Genomic DNA, 21,773 nt, shown 5'->3' on the forward strand with positions numbered 1-21,773 from the left:
GGGAAAGGAAGAAGCAGACTCCCTGCTGAACAGGGAGCCAGATGTGGGACTTGATTCCAGGACCCTGAGATCATGACCTGAGCCGAAGTCAGACACTTAACTGACTGAGCCACCCAGGTGCCCTACACTGGAACTTAAATAAAAACTTTAAAAAATAAATTTATAATGCGAAAAAAATCTTAAAGAAGGCAAAAGTCAAATTCTCAAAACTAGTACTTAAGATCTAATGAGTATCAGAACCAAGAAAGTTATATACAATGAGAATGTACAGAAATGGCCCAGATCACAGTTGAAAATGCAGTCGTTCATATTTATTAAATGTGTGCCATGTATATTATCTTAAAACTTATTTTAATAGGAATGCTTCAGGATATTTTTATCCTTATTTTACCCATGTAGTAACGGAGGTTCAAAAAGTCAAAGGATTTTCCCAGTAACTCAACTATTAGATGACAGAGAGGAGGTTCCAGCCAAGACCATGCAGATTTCTGCCCAACTCAGCAGCCTTGGAGACCTAGGAACTAGCTTCCTCATCTACTGACTCTACTGCCCCATTGTAGAGATGAAGAAATTGAGCAACACTAAAGGTGAGGCCAGGATTCTCATTTCTGTATAACTCCAAACTCTGTTTCCTACCATGTCATATTACATGATAAAAGCACACCTGGTGTTTTTTTTTTTTTAATTAAAAGTATTCAAGAGTAGATAATAATGTTTCAGTTTTGACAGTGGAAGAAAACACTTTTTGGAAATTTGAGGGGTATAAATTATCCAATGAAGCTAGTGGTTTCTCTAGCGGTTTCTCTAGTGGTTTCTCTTCAAATTCTAATGGGAACAGTGACATATGAAACATTATTTAAAACTTAGTAAGGAATACAAAAGGTTAACATGCAATTGTGTACATCCCTCTGCCTGTGGCTTTTTTTGTTGTTGTGTCAAAGGACCATCGTCAAGTGTTCTGACACAAATCTTCTGAGTAAAATGATTCCTAACAGTTTTTTATATTTAGAAAAAAATGTGGGGCACCTGGGTGGCTCAGTCAGTTAAGCATCCGACTCTTGATTCTGGTTCAGGTCCTGATCTCAAGCCCCCTGTGGGCTCCACACCCAGTGTGGACTCTGCTTGAGATTCTCTCTCTCCCTCTACCCCTCCCCTTGCTTGTGTGTGCACATGCTCTCTCTCTTTCTCTCTCTCGATAAATAAATAAATAAAATCTTAAAAAAAAAAGACTTAAAGTGAACAAACTATTAAACTAATGAAAATTGTAATGTTGAGAAAAATTTCAAAGGGGATAATGATGGTAAAATTTAACATCAGCTGTTCTGTGAAATCTAGACATCAGACTTGAGGTCCTCAAAATTTCCAGGCCATGTTTTTTTGGAGAAGGCTATGAATCTCCTAATACTGTGTCCTAGGTTTTCCTTCTTACTTTTTTCTTTTTTTCATACTTGAGGTAGAATATGGAGGTAATATTAGTAGTGGCTTACATGTTCAATTTTTTTTTTTTTTTTGGTGGTGGTGGTTTGTTTTTATTTTTATTTTACTTTTTAATTAAAACTTTATTTATTTTAGAGAAATTTAAGTTTCATAGCAGAATGGACGGGAGGGTACTGAGATTTCTCCTGCCCATTTTTAAAGTATAGTGTGTAACTGCCTCATCCTCTGGGCCTCTCAACAGAAAACCATGGTTTACATAGGTTGTTACCTGCCTAAATTCACAGAGCTCTTCAGTGGGTCCGATATTGCTTACTGCAGTAGTGTTTGGTAAATGCTTAACAACTGGTTCTCAGGTAAAAAAAAAAGGGGGCGGGGAGGCCCTAATCTGTACCTGTTGATTTCTTGGTGTAAATACTCCCCTCATGGCCAATTTCAGTCTACCACTCTGATGTCATTGAATATGGACTGGGGAGGAAAGGCTCATAATGTGCTCTTGTGAGCCAGCATTGTGATCCACTTAGAGAAACCTAAACCAAGGATCAACAACTTTTTTCTCTAAAGTACCAAATAGTAAATATTTTAAGCTTTGCTGGCCATGCGATGTCTGTTACAACTACTTAAATCCACCAATATAGTACAAAAGTAGTCATAGGCTAAATGTAAATGAATACATGTAACTGTAAGTGTGTTTAGTGATACTGAATTTCAAATTTTAGATGATTTGCAGATGTCACAAAAACTTATTCTTCTTTTGATTTTTTTTCAGCCATTTAAAAATGTAAAAAGCATTTTTAGCTTGCAAGATATGGAAATATAAAAACAGTGCAGTCTCCAGATTCCTGGTCTAGACTGTAGATAATTGGTTAAATTGAAGGAAACTAAGCAGAGTGGCATTCCTAACTAGTCCAGACATACACGTGCCTATAGTCTCCTATGTCCTACTTGAATCTTTTCAACTTTGGGTCATCAGTTCCATGGGCCTTTTGGCCCTCAGAAGTCACCAGCTCCAAGACACCTGCTTCTTCGTATGCTTTCTTTTTCTTCTTCGTCTCCATGGACATTTCTTGTGCTGAGCTCTGTGGCTGTCAACATGAAGTTTACTGCATACATTGGTTTTAAAAATTTTAGAAACCAGAAAAAATGCACTTTATATACTAAATATAAACACGTAAAGACACACATGAAATAACTGAAACAGGCATTTCATGAATCAGATTTTACCCATATCATTTGCAATTACTGTTATCTTTTCTATTCTGTTCATTTCCACTCCATTCCATTCTATTTTTAAAACTTGCTTCCGGAGACTCATTAGTGGGTCAACATCTACAATTTGTAAAACCCTGATTTAATTAAAATGATGGACACAAAGTTGTGAATATTCTATAAACTAGCTTACCCCTACGGTCCCCTACACACACACACACACACACACACACACACACACACACACACTGTGCTATTTTCAGTTGCTAAGAGGAGCCATTAGCCAAATGAATCCTAAGTTGTGGAAAGTGTGTGAAAGGTTTTTCCAAGCAGGGATTTCTAAGACTCTGTTGCTGCTCAAGGAATTGTTTGTTGGGTCACTTCTTTCTCTTGTCAGTGACCCAGCACTCCCTCTCCACAAACAAATGTGCATCCTATGGACTTATAATGACACTTCTTTTGGCAATGCAGCTATGATATACAATACTCTATCCTGATTTGTAGGGGAATCCAGCCCAATATTTCTAAATTTGCATATGTTTTATATTTATTACTTAGGTTTTTGTGATTTTTTTTCCTGTTTCTATACTCTTGTCCAATAGAATTATATATTTAGTTATAGAAAAGGCAGTGTATGGATTAATCAGTCTACCAACATTGTATTATTATTTTATGTTTTATTGAAAGCATACATTTTTATCCTTCTACTGATTACTGAGCATACCCATAAAGCAAAACCAAATCAACATAAATCCAGCCTGAAAACGTTATGTCAAACCATACATTGTACCAAAACATTCTATGACTCCATAAGACACCCCCTTTCCAGTATGTTATATCTTTCCCTGATGGCAGGCATTAGGGAAATGTAACTTCTGACTCAACCTGGGAGCTAACTTGAGGAAGCGGTTTATACTCTGATGAAAGTTTTAAATCACCTTAGAGAAAATGATTCTGACTTGGAACTAGGAAGTTCCTGTTCAAATCACACCTTAGCGTAAGAACTATGTGGCCATTGGCATATTTATGAAAATAGGTCGAGTTTCTTACTCTGTAAAGTCAAAATATTACTACTCTACTTAGCTCATAGGCAGTCACTTGTGAGGCAGTGATTAGCTAATACATGTAAGTTTCCTTGTAAATTTGAAAGCACCCCAAAACAGAATAAATCCTCTATTCATGAAGAACTGTTAAATCATTTTTGTTACTTCTAATTTCACTGTGATGGGGAAGCCACATCTAGCCTTTCCTCCTCCCTCCGCAGTTCTGTGATATGACAGAGGCTCTGTGTACTTCTCCATAAGGAGCTGCATTTGGTTGCAGCAGACAGCGTGTGCACGTGTCTGTATTCCGAAGGCATCATTTAGTACTTGCGGTGGCTCAGAGCACAGGACTTTGACAGTTGGTGGAGACAGAAATTTCAGCAATAGTAATAAGTCGAATATATAGGCAAAATTTTTAACATTATCATGACTTACTGCTAGAAGACGCTGAATAAATGCATTAGACACACATCAGCTCTTTTAATTACCATTTTAAAGCTTCACTAGTTCTTTTATCCTTTATGTTTAATAAGCTATTATAACTGTTTCATATTATCTTCAAATTAAACTTTTCTTCCATTAAAAAAATGAAACCTTTAAAAATGATTGAAATATTTTAGTGCATAGTTGAAAACTGTTTCAAAGTGAAAAAGTCACAGATAATTCTCCTTCGCTTTTCTTTTATATATGTATGTACATAATAATAGAAGAAACTCTTCAACAAAACCTGTATTTTATAAGGCAAAAACTTGAGACCTGCCATGGGGAGGGGAAAATGAAGTCCTATACCTTCCTAGGAGATCTGGGTAAAGGCTATGAGTTAATAACAGCTGTAATGTATTTTATGACACACACAGTAGTATCAGCCTCCAGATCCCTTGAATATAAAATATGAATTTATTGCTTTGTTTTATTATTTTATTTTCTGATACTCAGATGACTGTGTTAAGTAAATTATGCTAACTCAATTTATGGCACATTATCCACAGTGATTCATGCAGTATCTCTCTTGTTTTACTCATTTATTCATTCCCCTTTTCCCCCCATGCTCCACTTCTATTCCCATTTATCTAATACTCGTTGTACTAATACCACTAAATGTTTAATGTGTATTTGACGTTACATATTTTGGCAAATGTGTATCACTTTTTGTATATGTATTTTTAATGTACTTAAGTGGTATTGTGCTCTATATGATAATCTCTATCATTTCTTCACTTTTATCTTTAAATACTATGCTTTAAGAACATTCATGTTTCTTTGTGTGCTTCTAATCCATCATTTCAACACTCAGTATTTCATGCGCAATATTCTGTGTTGTGCACCAACTTGTTTTCTTTTCTACCCTTCTAGTAGAATGCCACAAGCTCTCTATTACCACAAATATTGCTAATGTCAATGCACACATCTCTCTGATGACTTCTGTGAGAATTTCTTAGAATTATACACCAAGGAGTAGAATTCCTGGACTCTACCAAACTCATTTGTTTTATTAGGAAATGGCAGAATCTCTCCAGAATGACTGTAACGATCTTCATTCTCAGCAACAACAGAAGGAAACTCATATAGCTCTTATCTATGCCAGTGGTTTGTATTATCTAGCTTTTTAATTTCTTGGCCATTTAATAGGTATAATATAGTAGCTCATTGCTTTACATATATAATTCTCTGTTCACTATTAATAATTATAAACTCTTCCTTATGTTTCTTAGGTTTTTTTTTTTAATTTCCTCCTCTGTTTTTACTTATTCTTACTTGTTCTTTTTTATGTGTCAATTTCAATTCCTTTGTCAATTTTTCTATGAGGGATGACTTGTTGGTTTGGGGGGAATTCTAGTGTTTGTTTCTCTGTCACAGTAGACTTCAAATATCTTTTCCTATTCTATTTTACATGCACTAATTTTATTCAGAATCCATTTTGAACACATATTCTTAATTTTATGTAATGTAAACAAATGTGGTTTATTGCCTTAAGGTTTATGTCTTTGAAATTTTAAGAAATCCTTCTTTTTTATGAAGACACTTTCCAACATTTCCTACTAAGGTTTTATAGTGTTCCATTTAACACTTAGTGTTTAATTTTTTTGGAATCCTCTTTTGATGTAGTAAGCTCTCTCTTCTGTTCCACTGCACTATTTTCTGTTTCAGTCTGAGATCATACCATATTTATTATTGTGGCTTTGTAATCCATCTAATTATCTGGTTGGTCAATTTTATGGATGGTAGGGGATCATAAGGTCATTTGGTCCACATTTCCATCAGATGCCCGGATCTTCTACAGCATCCCTGATGGATCATCCTCAGCCTCTGTTTAGCAACTCTGTTGATACTTCTCCAAGTACTTCCTCCTACTGTTGAGTAGGTGCCTTTACACATGGTCTTTATACTTTGAAATGAAACCTATTCTACTGTAACTCCTACGCTTCCACCATAGCTAGTTCCTCTGGGGAAAACAAAAGATTTACTTCATCTAGTACATGACAATTCTGTAGCTATCATTGTCATCTTCAAAGACATTTTTTTCCCTCTAGGTTTAATGTCCTCAACTACTTTGTCCTCATGAGCTTTGATATTCAGAAACATCTCAATTCTAGCTATCCTCCTCAGTGCACAATCCATTTGATCTTTGATCCTTTTAAAACACTGTATATGTAACTAGAAAATAATTCAGATGTGGTCTGGGAAACATACAGTATAATGAAATTATTGTCTGTCTTCATGTGTACTCTTTCTGGGTGCCCCTTCCACGGCTAATATAACTCTTAAAAAATTAGCACATCTTAAGGAACAAATAAAAAGAACACTCAAGTCTACTAACTACTACCACTGGTATGAATCTCAATCTCTTTAAACAGAGAAAAAAATAAATCAGTATTTTTTGTGCACTTAAATTTATGATTTTCAAAATCTTCCTCCCAAGAGCAAATTCTCAGAGACCTTTGACTTGCTATTTGTCAAGATAAGCACCAAGACTGGTCATTTCTATGGTTACACTTCACAAAACTGCCATTAAGTACAGTACATCTGCTATTTTAACTTATTTCACAGGAGATCTAGTTTCCTTGGACCACTCCAAGTTAAATTGGCCATAATAATGCTCTGACATGTCTCTTTCCTATTTTTAGGCAATATTTCCTCACACATCATTCGTCTCTCAGTATGGAAATATCTAGGAAAATATTAGAAGGATGATTTGCCCCCCTCTAGGCAAGAAGGGAGAAAAACTTAAGAACCAATGACAAGTTCCATGTGAGGAGAACCCAAAATGTGACAAATCCTGTCAACTCTATGACACAGTACTGCAGGCCTGTCAGCTCACTTTCAGTGTCCTTTTAAAGGATTAGTTGCATAGCATCCTCATGCAAATTCCAGCTGTGTGTCCTGAAATCCAGGGAAAAGGCCCGGTGACATCATGGTAGGTGGTGTTCATTGAAGTTCATTGCAATGAATTCTCTTAGTTCTTTTTCCCATACATTCTTGCCTACATTCTGAAAAATAAATACTTTTGCTGCTTTGAGCTTCAACATATTTCCCTAAGCATTTCTAGCCTATTTTGACAGGCTGTCTTTAGGTTGTGTTGGACACTCTAAGCAACTTGGCTGAACGCATTTAGAATCAGCTTACAAATCTGTGGAGCTTTGTCTGATTATATACTAGCATAATTTATCTCATCCTTCAAAATCTAAGTCGAAGGTTATTTCTTCAGTGACGTTTTCCTCTACTAGAATTAATGCTTTGCCTTTTTATGCTTTCTTCAAAGACAGTTCACAACATGATTATAGTATTTATTCATTTATTGAGAAAATATTTGAGTGTCTATTAGAAATCAAACTCTGTGTTGGGTTCTAAGGGTACATAGTTGAACAAAAGTTAACTCCTTGCTTTAAAGAAAATTACAACCCAGGTGTGGAGATAAACACGTAAACATGCTTGCATAGCAGGAAAATGTATGACCATAGCAAATAAATTTAACAAAAACTTTGTTTCCAAATAATAATAATAATAAAATAAAAAATAAAAGATAAACATATGATTTCAACACAGTGTGGTACCTATAAGGATAAAGATATGTGCAAGAGATGGAGTTTTTATAGAAAAGTGACAAAATTGCCTTGGAATTGAGTCAGTTAAGGTTAGCTAAATGAGACGTTTGACTTGGGTCTTAAAGAAAAAGGAATTCACTTGCAGTTCCGTTTGTTTGGTATGTGTTAGCTTTCTCCACCAAAATGTTGTGCTCCTTGGACTAGAAAACATGAGTTCTTTATTTCTGAATTACTACAGCCTGGCAAGGAAACAGATATATAGCAAGTGGTCAAAATTATTGGATATAGGTGTGTGTTCTTGAGCTAGGGACTATATCTATTCTAACCATAAATGCTGAATAGCTTACCTTCAGTAAAACATCCCTCCTAGTTAACCATATAAATAAATTAAAACAGCTGGGGAAAAAAAAAAAAACATTAAACTGCAAAAAGGGGAAAGTAAGGAAAATGCTGGGGGGGACTTATTAATTAGAATCAAGACCTATAGTAGGGCCCTTTTCCTACTTGTCTGTCCCTGCTCTCCCTGATTATTGTTCCTCGGGAGGACCCAAATCACACAGAATTCATGCAAGCTTTCCATGAAGGCTTTGCTTTCCTGGGCAGTGAGAATTAAACATGCAAACTTGCTTTTTCCTTCATCACAGCCTGCCCTTTTTTTTCCCACAGAAGCTTTCCCATGTGTTCTGTAATAGCTAATCCATCTGAGAGACTAACACCATTAATTTATTACCCACACAAAGTATCTGGGTTTAAAGCAGGCATCTACCACATGTACTCCAAATAGTGGCCTCACTATTTTCAGATGTCATGGCAGTTCAGTGGGGACAAAATTGTGGAACAGGAGGACTTCTTGATGCAACTGAAATTTCTTTAAAGCTTAGTGTGACATTTATTCATTCAAAGAAACATTATTTCTAGTGTTCAAGGGAAAAGGAGGGAGAAATATGGCAATAAATGTGTTTCTAATGCGAAAACAACCAGTTTTGTCCTCTCTACTTCATCTTTAAATACACTCCAACATAACCATGCATTCTTCTAAGAGTTTGGTCTTTTTCATTATTAGTTTTCAAAAACAGTTACTTTCATACTGACTCACAAGTCACTCTAATAATTATTGACCTCAAAAATAATGGCCATATTCTAGATGCTGTGCTAATAATTTCAGTCATCTCCTTTCCTAAATATAAAACTCCTAAGGTGTATATGGATTCTCCCTGTATTACAGATAAGAAAACTGAAGTTCATTAAGTTGATCATATTAGAAGCAGAAGGCTGAAACTAAGTTTACCTAAGTCTGAACTCTTGGCTTATTTTATTAAATCACTCTACCCCCCCAATATATATTTATAAAGGTGTGGCATAGATTAAAGAGATTCTATACAATCATGAACCAGACATAGGAAAAGTGTAATTTTCATGCTATTTAGAGGCAGGAGAAAGAAAGCCAATAGTTAAGGAGAACTTTAGACTCTTGCCAGTCTTAGTGTGTGGGGAGGAAGTTTGTGAAGAAGAAGGCACTATTCATAAAGACAAGTTGTTGTAGCAATCAGGAACGATTTTGGATACAGTTTGAAGATGACCCTAGATAGAGGAGAGCAGTCCCTGAGATCAGAGAGGAGGTTAGGGAAATGTATGTACAGAAGTAAATTAGGAGGGGTCAGTTGGTAGGATATCCAGCTAAAGCTGTGTTCTTTTGACCATATTAGGCATGTTAGATGAGCCAAGCTGTTTTGGTTTTTGAGCAGTGATGGGTGACCAGTTGAGAGCAATGAATAAAACATATTACAGTGATGATTTGAGTTAGATCTTCTTCTCTAAACACCAGTATAGCTCTTAGACCATAACAAACAGGGTCCTTCCTATGACTTTGGATTATATTTCTGGAAATTTCTAAATCTGCCAGTGCTGGAACATGGTAGGGGAGGGGGAAGAGGTTGGAGGATAAAAGTAGGCAGCAGTGCAATTCTGTTATTTGTGCAGAGACCCAGAGCCTGATCTGAAATACACGTGGACTCTGAATCTATTTCTTCCCTTTAAGGTGCTTTCCAACTCTCCACAACCATATCATGTCAGTAGGGTTCAACACATGCCTCAAGAGTTTAAGATTTGTGCATATGAGGTCATATAACTCCTTTTTTTTTTTCATTCTCATATACAATTTTATTTTTAATATATTCTAATGACTACCATTCTCAGAAAAATGTCTCTCTCTCTCTCTCTCTCTCTCTCTCTCTTTTTTTTTTTTTTGATATAAAGTTCGAACCAGATAAGGGCCCCTGGAAAGTGGATCACTCTTCTCTAGTACATTTTTTTTTCACCAAATTACTTGAGATAAGAGACCAGAATGGTGCTAAAATGCTGATTTAGGATGAATCCCATTTACCTTACACCAAGGACAAAGACACTTTACATGAGCAATTGAACAGAAGACAAACGTCTAAGTACCACTTCTCTGTCCATCATTCTAAATCTTCATTATTTACTAAATCATTATTTTTCCCATGGGCTATTAATTTTGTAATACATTTTAAAGTCAAATTGCTGGTAAATTCCTAGATTCTGGGGAAAAAAAAAAAGATTTACCTGGCTAAGACTCTGTCGAGGACTAAAATGAAATGCTGGTGCAGTGAGTACAGCTGCAGAACTCAGAAGGTGGGGGCTGGGGACCATCCTTCTGGGCCAGCAACTGTTCATAAACACACTGTAATGGAGCAGGAGTGAAACTTGGCTGTACCACAATAAGAGAAGCACTACTGTGGCATCTCAAAGGTTTTTTCCCTTAAAAAGATGGTTTAATTGAAATTTGAGTTGAGCAAAACACTTTTGATGTTGCCCTGAAATATATTTCAACCCATGACTACTTGTTTTTATGTATTTTTAATGTTATTAGTATAATTTATTTATTTATTTATTTTTAAAGATTTTATTTATTTATTCGACAGAGATAGAGACAGCCAGCGAGAGAGGGAACACAAGCAGGGGGAGTGGGAGAGGAAGAAGCAGGCTCATAGTGGAAGAGCCTGACATGGGGCTCGATCCCATAACACCGGGATCACGCCCTGAGCTGAAGGCAGATGCTTAACCGCTGTGCCACCCAGGCGCCCCTAGTATAATTTATTATACGTGTCTAGAATGTATGCTAACAAGATTTAGAGTGCTTTGATTTTTTTCTCCTGGCCGGGGTGGGGGTAGTGTGGGAAAGGCTTGAATAGAAGATTGAAGCAGAAAAAATAAATCTGCGAAGGCAAGGGTGATGCAGTGTGCAATGACCAGCATCAGAAACCTCAAAGGTGCTTCAGCAAGGCTGCCTCCAGCCCAAAGTGGTGGTGTGCATCTTAGGGACTTTCCATGAGTTCTGTGCTTTAAGCTCATTCATGTGGCCCAAATATAAAGGCCATAGTGTGTTCTGTAAGACTATCTCAAGGACATGGAGTTTGAATCATTAATACAGATCCATCCAAACCACAGACTCTTTCAGCCTGAAAAGTACATAGAGCCCATTTCTGCTAAGTAACATTGTTCTAGTTTATTATTAGTTACTTCTGTTAATCTCTTACTGTGCCTAAATTAAATTAAACTTTATCATAGATATGTATGTATAGGGAAAAAGCCTAGTATATATAGGCTTCAGTCCTATCCACAGTTTCATGTACCCAGTAGGTGTCTTGGAATGTATCCCCTGTGGATAATGGTGGGGGAGACTACTGTACATTGAAAGGATTACACACCATGACCAAGAAGGATTTGTTCCAGGGATTCAAGAATGGTTTGATACTGCAATTGTGGTGCCGCACATTAACAAAATGAAGGAGAAAATCGTATGATCATCTCAATATATGCAAAAAAGAAGCATTTGACAAAATTCAACATCCATTTATGATAAAAACCATCAACAAAGTGAGTATAGAGGAAACATAACTCAGTATAATAAAGGCCATATACACCAGACACAGAGCGGCCATCATACTCAATGGTGAAAGGTGAAATGGTGAAAGTCTCCTCTAAAATGAGGAAAAAGATAAGGATGCCCACTCTCACTGCTTTTATTTAACATAGTATTAGAAATCCCAGCCAGAGAAATTAGGCAAGAAAAAGAAATGCAAGTCATCTGAATTGGAAAGGAAGAAGTAAAATTGTTACTACTTGCTGATGACGTGGTATGATATATAGAAAACCCTGAAGACTTCATCAAAAACCTGTTAGAACTAATGAATGAATGCAAAGTTACAGGATACAGAATCAATACACAAAAATCTGTTGCATTTCTATATACTAATAATGAACTATCAGAAAGAGAAATAAAGAAAGTATTTCCATTTACAATTGAGTCAAAAAGAAAAAATAAATACCTGGAATGAATTCAGCTAAGAAAGTGAAAGACCTTAGATACTGCAAAGACATTAATGAAATAAATTGAAGAAGACACAAATAAATATATAACAAATAAATAGATATTTCATCTCACGAACTGGAAGAATTGATATTGCCAAAGTATCCAAACTATCCCAAGCAACCTACAAATTCAATGCAATCCCTATCAAAATTGCTATGGCAGAATGCCTAGGTGGCTCAGTTGGTTAAACATCTGCCTTCAGCTCAGGTCATGATCCCGGGGTCCTAGGATCAGGATCAAGTCCCGCATTGGGCTCCTTGCTCAGTGGGGAGCCTGCTTCTCCCTCTGCCTGTTTCTCCATCTGCCAGACACTCACCCTACTTGTGCATGCTCTCTCTCTCTGACAAATAAATACATAAAATCTTTTTAAAAAATGCTATGGCATTTTTCACATAAATAGAACAAACAATCCTAAAATTTGTATGGAACCACAAAACACCCTGCATAGTCAAAGCCATCTTGAGAAAGAAGAACAAAACTGGAGGCATCACACTACCTGATTTAAATCTACATAGCAAAGCTCTAATAATTGAAACATGGTATTGGCACAAAAACAGACACATAGATCAATGGAATAGAATAGAGAATCTAGAAATAAACCCATGCATATATGGTCAATTAATTTATGACAGAGGAGCCAAAAATATACAATGGGGAAAGGACAGTGTCTTTAATACAAGGTGTTGGGAAAACAGGACAGCCATATGCAAAGGAATGAAAATGGACCACTATCTTATAGCACACATAAAAATTAACTCAGAATGTATTAAAAACTTGAATGTATGACCTGAAACCATTAAATTTCTAGAGAAGAAAATGGGCAATAAGTTCCTTGACATAGGTCTTAATGATTTTTTTTTAATCTGAAAGCAAAAGCAACAAAAGCAAAAATATGTAATGGGACTACATCATATTGAAAACCTTCTACACAGCAAAGGAAATCACCAACCAAATTAAAAGGTAACATACTGAATGGTAGAAAATATTTGAAAAATCATGTATCTGATAAGGAGTTAACACCTAAAAGATATGAAGAACTCCTATAACTCAATGGGGAAAAAAAAGATTAAAAAAATGGACAGAAGATGTGAATAGACATTTTTCCAAAGAGGACATACAGATGGCCAACAGGTAATTGAAACCTTTAAGCATCTGGGAAACGCAAATCAAAACTACAATGAGCTATGACTTCATCCTGTTAGAATGACTTTTACAAAAAAGAGGAGATACAAGTGTTTTTGAGGCTGTGAAGAGAAAGAACCTTCATGCACTGTTGATGGGAATGTAAATTGGTGCAGCGAAAAAGTGTGGAGATTCCTTAAAAAATTTAAAAATAGAAATACCATGTAATCCAGCAATTCCACTTCTGGGTATTTATTGAAAGAAAACCAAAACAATAACTAGAAAAGATATATGCACCCCCATGTTCATTGTAGCATTATTTACAATAGCCAAGATATGGAAACAACTTGAGTGTCCACTGATAAGTGAAAACTGAATGGATAAAGAAATACATATATACATGCATATAATTCATATAATAGTATATAGTAATACATGCAATATGTAATTACATGTATATAAAATAAATACATAAGAATACATATAATATGTAATAATATATGTGTATAATGGAACATTATTCAGCCATAAAAAAGTATGAAATCTTGCCATTTGCAACAACATGCTGGAACTTAAGGGCATTATGTTAAGTGAAGTAAGTCAGACAGAGAGAGGCAGTACCATATGATCTCTTTCATATGTGGGATCTAAAGTAAAGCAAAACAAAACAAAAACCAAGCTCATAGATACGGAGAACAGACAGGTCATTGTCAAAAGGAGAGGGGGTTGGAGACTGATTTTTTTTTAATTTTTATTTTAAATTATTTAAATAATAATAATAAAGAATAACACTCTACGTTGCACTATATGGCTCCCTGGAAACATATTTTAATACATACCAATATATGTAAATATATTTTAAATATATCTCTATCTATATATCTCTATATATCTATATATCTCTATCTGTATCTATATCTATATATATCTTATACCTGTTTAGGCATTATTTATATATATATATAATATAATATATATATTATATATATATAAATATAGCAATTATGTGTGTGTATATATATAGCATTTGTATATATAGCATTATATACAGTATATATATAAAACCAGCTTTAGGCATTAGTTTTATTTGCCTAGCTCCTGTAAGCACTTAAATTTGTAACAACTAGGTCAAAAAAAAGGTCATCTAGGTAAAGAAGTCAAAGTGATGTGAAGTACAAGTAAAGTAGTTGAGGGAGAATACTTAGTGCTCTAATACATGGAGAGCTACATGTTGAATCACTAAGGTGCAGTGGAGAGTTGAATTTATGGGTAATTTAGTTGTACTGATACAAAATTCTAAGAAATGTTGAATTTCTAAGAAAGGGAATTGATGGGTTGAACTATTAATGATATTAAGCTTTACATATGTTGCCTGCTCTTAATGATCTTAACCAAAGAGGTATTTTTTCTAATGCATCAGGAGTTATCATTGTCATCTAGCAACGTGATCAAAAAATGATTTCAGATGCACAGGTAAACAAAATTGTGTTGTAACTAGAATTGTATACTAGAAGGAATTGGACATGTATTGGCCTGTGGGAGAGGGGTAAAGGCTCCATAATTTTTTAGGTAAATTAGTCGATTCAATTAAATATCACTTCAAGGCCTTTCTTTTGAGACCAACTTCTTTATCTTTAACCTGACCTTCTCCTTGAGTGTTTGTGTTTAAATTGTTTATTGATACCATGCTTGATAAAGGTCATAGTCAGTAATATGCCCTATTTCATATTTTATATTATGCAGGCCTTAAGTTTCTGACCAAACCCCAAAGGAATGAATGTTAGTCACAGAGTTTGGCATTAGGAAAATAATTGAATTTGTTTGGCTCTACAGTATAAAATGATTTCAAGGACAAAGAGGACTAATAGTCTGAAAGGCCAAGTCAGAAAGAGGAAGAGTGTTTTGAGAATATTTGTTATTTTCCCCCACAGAAAGCCATACTTCTATAGATGGTTATGGGAAATACATAGGCAAAAGATCTTAAGCCAAACAAAGAAAACTCTTCATAGTTTTCTCTTAATTTTCTGGGTATTTTAGAGAAATTCGTTTCAACAGGGTGGGAAAGAACAAGGAAAAATGGAATGACTGGAATGGACTGGATGTACCATTTCTTCATTTTCATTTTGCAAGTAGTGTAGCATTACTTCAGGATAAAGTCAAGTTGGGACTGTGTGGCTTTATGGGAAAATAGTTATGGTTACAAACTTAAACCAGGTTAAAATCAAAGAATCATTTGATTTTTCAGAATATCACAAACTTGAGCAATTTTTACCAGCTTCTAAAATGTTTTGAGCATGTACTATGCTCCAAGCACTATTCTAAGCACCTTAGATGTGCTGTCTTAATCTGTTCAATGACCCAGTGACGGAGGTACAATTATATCTTTTTTATGGAGAACCTGAGTCTGGAGTCTAAATAGCTTGCCCAAGACTGCACAGCTAGCGGAGGGCATAGGATTTGAACCCAGGATTTGAATCTCAGACCCAGGTGCCTTCCTCACTGGGTTTCTGACCGCTAAGCCTGGAACTTAACCTTTTGCCTTTGCCGCATCTAGAATGCCCGAGAAACACTTCCCTTCTCAAAAGTCTATAATTAATATTGCAAGAGTCTTAAAGGTACGTCTAAAGTGGGGAATGAAATCTGCTCCTCACTTTTTGTTTTACCATTGGAGAAATAGGGCCCACACGCACAGTCTCATGCTGAGGTCAGTGTCACGGAAGGAGCGAGGGCTCAGGACCTACGTCACGTTTCAGGAATCCCAGGGCTCTCTGTACTAGATCAACTGATATTTCTTGATTGTTTATTGTTTTCTGGGCACCGTGCCAATTTTATTTGCTTCATCTCATTGCATTTCCTCTCAAAATATTTTGCAACTCCTCAAACCTTCTGCACTTTAATGCTTCTTTGGAAATCTTCTCTTCATCAAACAGTAAGAGCCACATTTTTAGACCTATCTTTTTCAGAGCAGTCATCAGAGTGGGTGCATCGCAAACGTAGGTGGACTGAGTGAGAAGTCACCGGGAGGAGACAGACAAGTCACCGGGAGGAGACAGGCACGTTGACATACACATCTTTTCTCTTCCTTTGCTCTGAGCAGCTGACAGTAATTTACCTGAGATTCAACGTGATCCTCCCTGTTTCAGTCCACTTTCTTGCCTTTTTCCCACTACACCCTCATTTTTCCCCAAATGATAAAATTTGTCCAGGGTAACTTTTCCTTGCTTTAAACATGTCTCAATATACCCTTAATAAAACAGTCAACACAGAGCCCTAATGGTCTTAATTTGGCTGTGCTGTTTCTATTCTTACAATAAGTGTTCCACTCCCCATATAGAATAGAAACTCTCTAAAAAATTATGATAGCTTTATATATTTTATAAATATGTTATAAAATTGAAAAGCCTAGATAGACTCATAGGTATTCTTTGCTAGCAAGGTATCTATTTGTACTATTGACTTTTCCTTGACTTGCTTGTACCTTGAGGAATAATAGTCTGGAGGCTAGGACTGAAATGCCTTTATTATTATTAACTGAAAAGCAGAATGAATGCACTTTGACCTTAAAATATAAAGCAATAACAGCAATGTGAAGAAGGCATATTGTCATTGTTAGTGGAAAATTATATTGATGTAGGTATTAAAAGGTAATATACGTTTTTTTCCACGAGATTTTATTAAAGATCAACCTTTTGAAAACAATCCTAAAAGCACCCTTTGGACTTTCTTTGTTATTCTCTTTGTTACCTTTACAAGGTTCTTTCAGAAAGTACCAATTTTATTTTAAAGTTTTAATCAATATTTCACACAGTGAAATCTTTTTCTTTGACACAATGAGTTATCAAAGCATTTTTTCTTCCCGAGGCAGCGGCTTTGAGCTGTAACTGACAATAGATCTTGTGGATACTGTCTGTGTCAAGATTAGATCAGACGCCATGGGGATTCCTTTTCATGTTTGTAACTCTTAAATCAGCATAAGCAATACACAAATTCCTCCATTCTAAAGGAATTTTTCCTCAGTGGAATGACTATTGCTGATCGTATTTGATTTTCATTACTTCAAAAACAAAATAGAACTGTATAGCTGGAAATCCTACCTGAATATATACTTATCTGGCACGTTCATTTTCTCCAAAAACTATAGTAAAATTTTCTCCTTAATATATTATCTACAGTTTAAATGGCATATGCAATTAGATCTTTCAAGTAAAATATTAGTCCTCTTTCAATACAAACTCCTTTCTTATACTGAAAAAAAGAAAAAGAAGATGAATTGCCATCTATTCCTGACCCTCTCTCTCTCTCTCTCTCTCTCTCTCTCTATATATATATATATGTTTTCTAGTTATGTTTAATTATAGTTATAGTTTCTAAGTATATTTGTGCCAAGAGACGGGTCATTCTCCATTAAGACTCTGAGAAAGGTTATGGTATACTGGTTGAGTGGAGTCTGACATCAGACTTCCGTGCGCTTGAATCCTGCCTCCGCCACTTACTAGCTGTGTGACAGCAAGTTACTTAAATTCTCTGAGTCTCATTTTCCTTACTTGTAACAGTGCCTGGCTCACTGGCCAGGTAGAAGGATTTAATGATATAATCCACCTAAGAACTTCACCCTGTTCTTGATACATAATGGATATTTCATACATATTAGCATCATTATTATTTATGTAGTAAAAGAAAGGAAGAATTTATTTTCACTACATTGCCCCCCCCCCATTTTTTTATGCCTTTGAGTATTTTATTAGGCTTTTTTTTTTTTTTTTTTGCAATAAAGTCTAAGAGGTAAAATAATGTCATTTCCTGAGAGTAGAAAGCAATCGGGGTGTAACTAATATGGCCTTCTGGGGGTAACATTTTAAACATGGATTTTCTTAAGCAGTCAATATTCTTTTAATATTAGATAGCTTCAGATTTTTATGATTTCAGTGTTCTGTGACCAGCCAACCAGAAGGATTCTTAAAGAAAAATGCCAAACCTGGTAGGTTCCAAGAAAAACGTACAGTTGGGCTATGAGGGAAATTTGCTTCCGATTCAGCTAATACAGCATTAGGCTCTGTTAGGGAGGTAATGGCTGTCTTGATTATTGATGACCATCTGGATGCTTCCCTGCTTCAGAAGAATTGGATAAGTAGAAGATGAAGTCATTTTCTAAAGCTTGGCCCACTGCCCTGCACTCTCTTCACTCTGACCGTTCAGACAGTGGGCGCATAATAGCAAGAAAGGAATTGTGATACTGACATGAAAAATGGGGTTAATGAACCACGAAGATGAATAATACAAACAAAACCATTTTAACAAAGTAGAGTTTGAATCTTTTGCTCCATAAACAATGAGTGTACACTCCAGAAATTAGCCGGCTTTTAAAATTTTAATTAATTTGAAATGTTAAGTGGATCATAGGTATCTACTTACTTCCCTGTTGAAGGCTGCAGGGAAGTTAATCATCAACAGAACTTCTGGGAAAGGGAATGTTTCTGCATCCAGGAAATCTCACAGGTGGGAAATTTTCATATATGATGTTCGTACTTTTAAGTAACATCTAAAACATTCCTTCACATAATCCTTTAATTAAGACATTCTGTGCCATAATTTTCTGCACAATTCTTCAGAAAACATTCAGGAGAACTACTGATATTCTAACTACATGAATGATAAAAAAATATTTTTAAAAGTATATGATATAATTATTTGGAGAATTAAATGTTTATGGAGAAGGACTGAAAGGGTATTTCGAGTAAGACCCTTCTTCCCCTTGGCTAGAGTTATTCCCAGAATTTCTGTTCTATGGGAATTATCATATCCAAATCACACTTTTGTCTTCTGAATGAAGGTATTTCTTTAAGGATGTGCAAGTGTATTCGAGTAACTCTCTTTGCCGAGCAAAGGCCCTTACAACAATGGCTTATGCATTGCCTCCCCCAGGCAAAAACAGTCAGGTAGGTTATTCCAGATCAGCTCCTCTCACAGAGAAATTTCCTATTTGATCCTAAACAAATTATCTAAAAAGAAGCTTCCAAGCCAGTGGTAATCAGAAATTAATTAAAACAAAAAGAGAACGTTTAGTAATGCCATTAAAAACCTGAAAGTGGACAAAACAAAACAAAACAAAAAAGTGGACGAAACCAAAGAAACAGCTGTCTTACCTTTTGCCCTCATGTCTATCTGGAGAGGATGTTTGTGTGTTTCTAGTTTATACAGCCTTGGGTGAGCGAGGTGATACACTTTCATGGGGACCGCAGGCTAGTTCACGCCACAAGGGCAGGTACCCACAAAGGTGAAGAGTTGCCCTCGCTCTGTGATGCTAAAATGTGACTGCCGTTCTCCATCTGCACATCCTCTGTCTCCCCATGGTGCCTGTTCTCAGAGAAATATTTCGAAAGCTTGGAGGTAACCGCTTATTATAGAGCTGTCCTGGAATAAACGGAGAAGCTTTTTATCCGCCTCACTGACAAGCATATCACATTCTCTTAGTCTAGGAATAACTATTTTTCAACCACAGTCCATCAGCTCCTAAAAATGAAAAAAAAGAAAGAAAAAGAAAGAAAAAGAAAAACCTATCTATGGATCTAGCTCATGTTATGAATCATGTTGGTAAAAGAATCTCTATCTTTGGTCCAAAAGGCTATTTTTTAAATATTTAGAATAAACTAAGTGAGACCATAAATGTGTAAAATTATCGAATATTCTTTTTTGAGAGAGTATTATAATTTTATCTTTAAAAGAAGGGAAACCTTTGGAAATCAGGCTGAATCAGATATAGAGAAATTCTCTGTGGATGGTTTTTAGGGCTTTCTGTCCTAGAACACATGTATTGAAGCACATGAACTACTTCTCTGTGTATACGTACAGGGATATTTCTGTTGGTGTCGGGTATGATGGATTGCTATATTTTGCAAAGTCATGCTTTGTTTTTTTATAAAATAAATCACATTTCAAAAAGCCAGTGACTCTTCTTTTTTCACATATGCCGACATTATGTGGAAACGTTACATTAAAGGAATTTTATATATTAAATACTATTTAGTAATATTAGAAGATTCAAGTGTACAATATGTGTAACTTGGTATCTTCCTTTTCTCAATATTTTTGAAGATATGTGTACCCCTGTGTGTTTATGCTAATGTCTATGTAAACAGTGACTTTCAATTGGTTTGGAGATTTGGAATTTTAATTCGTCTATGTGAAAACTGTGGTTGGAGTGCATTGCGCCTTCTCTGGGTTCCTGCTTCACTGGACAGCTGTCCTAATAATAGTCTAGCAGGGAACAGACCGCTTCGTGCTTGTCCACTTTCAGGCTTTTAATGGCATTTATAAACATATGCTATGTTGCCATTCTGTTCTCTCTGAGGGGACCAGACTCTGACTTTCTTGTTCATCAGTTTATACCCTAGAGACCCACATGGTTCCTGGCACATAGTGGGTGCTCAAAGCCTAATTTTGAGTGAATGAGAGAAAGAATGAGTGTCCTCCCATCAGCTGATCCCTGAGAGGCTTATGTGTCCCCCAGCGTGTGAAGAGATCACTAAAATGAATTTCTTGCTGGCCTTGCAGGAGTTACATCTCCCGGCCTCAGTTCCTTGACTGGCATCCAACATGGCCCTGATCATCTGTCTCCTCTCATCTTCTCAGCTGACACATTTTTGTACCTCCTTTAGCATGGCCCATCTTTTTTCAGCCTTCCTGCTTCCAAATACTCTATGATTTCTGAAGTCTACATTCTATGATTAACACTCATATAATCAACAATCGCTGTCTAATCAAAGAAAGTTATCTTCACTTGTTTCCCTTAACTGACAATGGGTCTACCCTTAAACCATCATTTTCCCTTCCAGATGGAGGACAACAACATCTCACACCACACCTTCCTCAGTGTTGGAGCAAGGATTTGACATTCTCCTCATTTTCTACTTTCAGGTAAGAATTCCTCCATTCTCATGGAAAAACCTTGCTTCTGTGGTTATAGACATCCTGGAAAAGATTATGTAAGCATAGTAATGGTGCAAATCTCAGCACGATTGTTTTTTTCTTTTCTTTGGTAATTTTCTTCATTGTTTGAATTTTTACTAATATGCATGTATTATTTTACCCCCCAAAGCTATTTTTTCCTCTTATTTTTACCAGCTTATTGAGATGGAAATATACATATGACATTGTGTAAGTTTAAGGTGCACATGTTGAATCAATACGCATACATCGAAAAATGATTTATACCATAGTGTTAAGTGACACCTTCATCATGCCATAAAGTTACCATTTCTTTTTTGTGGTGAGAACAGTTAAGATGCACTCTTTTACCAACTTTCAAGTATATAATATAGTAACTATAATCACCGTATTGTACATTAGATCTTCAGACCTTATTCATCTTATAACCAGAAATTTGTACTCTTTGACCAATATCTCATTTCCCTAACCGCCAGCTGCTAGTAACCACTACTCTACTCTGTGTTTGTGTGAGTTCAGCTTCTTTAGATTCTACATAGAAGTGAAAACATTCAATATTTACCTATTTTTGTCTGACTTACTTCA

The 21,773-nt window shown here is 35.8% G+C and overlaps 1 long non-coding RNA gene across 1 annotated transcript in view; it reads left to right on the forward strand.

Moving 5' to 3' along the window:
• LOC123001025 (uncharacterized) overlaps window positions 1-21,327 on the forward strand; it is a 102,637-nt gene extending 81,310 nt beyond the window's left edge. The window contains exons 3-4 of the long non-coding RNA XR_008957477.1: window positions 400-587; window positions 21,077-21,327. This is a non-coding gene — a long non-coding RNA (uncharacterized LOC123001025). The remainder of the gene's footprint in view (window positions 1-399; window positions 588-21,076) is intronic.
• The last annotated feature ends 446 nt before the right edge of the window (window positions 21,328-21,773 follow it).

Source organism: Ursus arctos, unplaced genomic scaffold, assembly GCF_023065955.2.
Source record: "Ursus arctos isolate Adak ecotype North America unplaced genomic scaffold, UrsArc2.0 scaffold_5, whole genome shotgun sequence".
Taxonomy (NCBI): Eukaryota; Metazoa; Chordata; class Mammalia; order Carnivora; family Ursidae; genus Ursus; species Ursus arctos.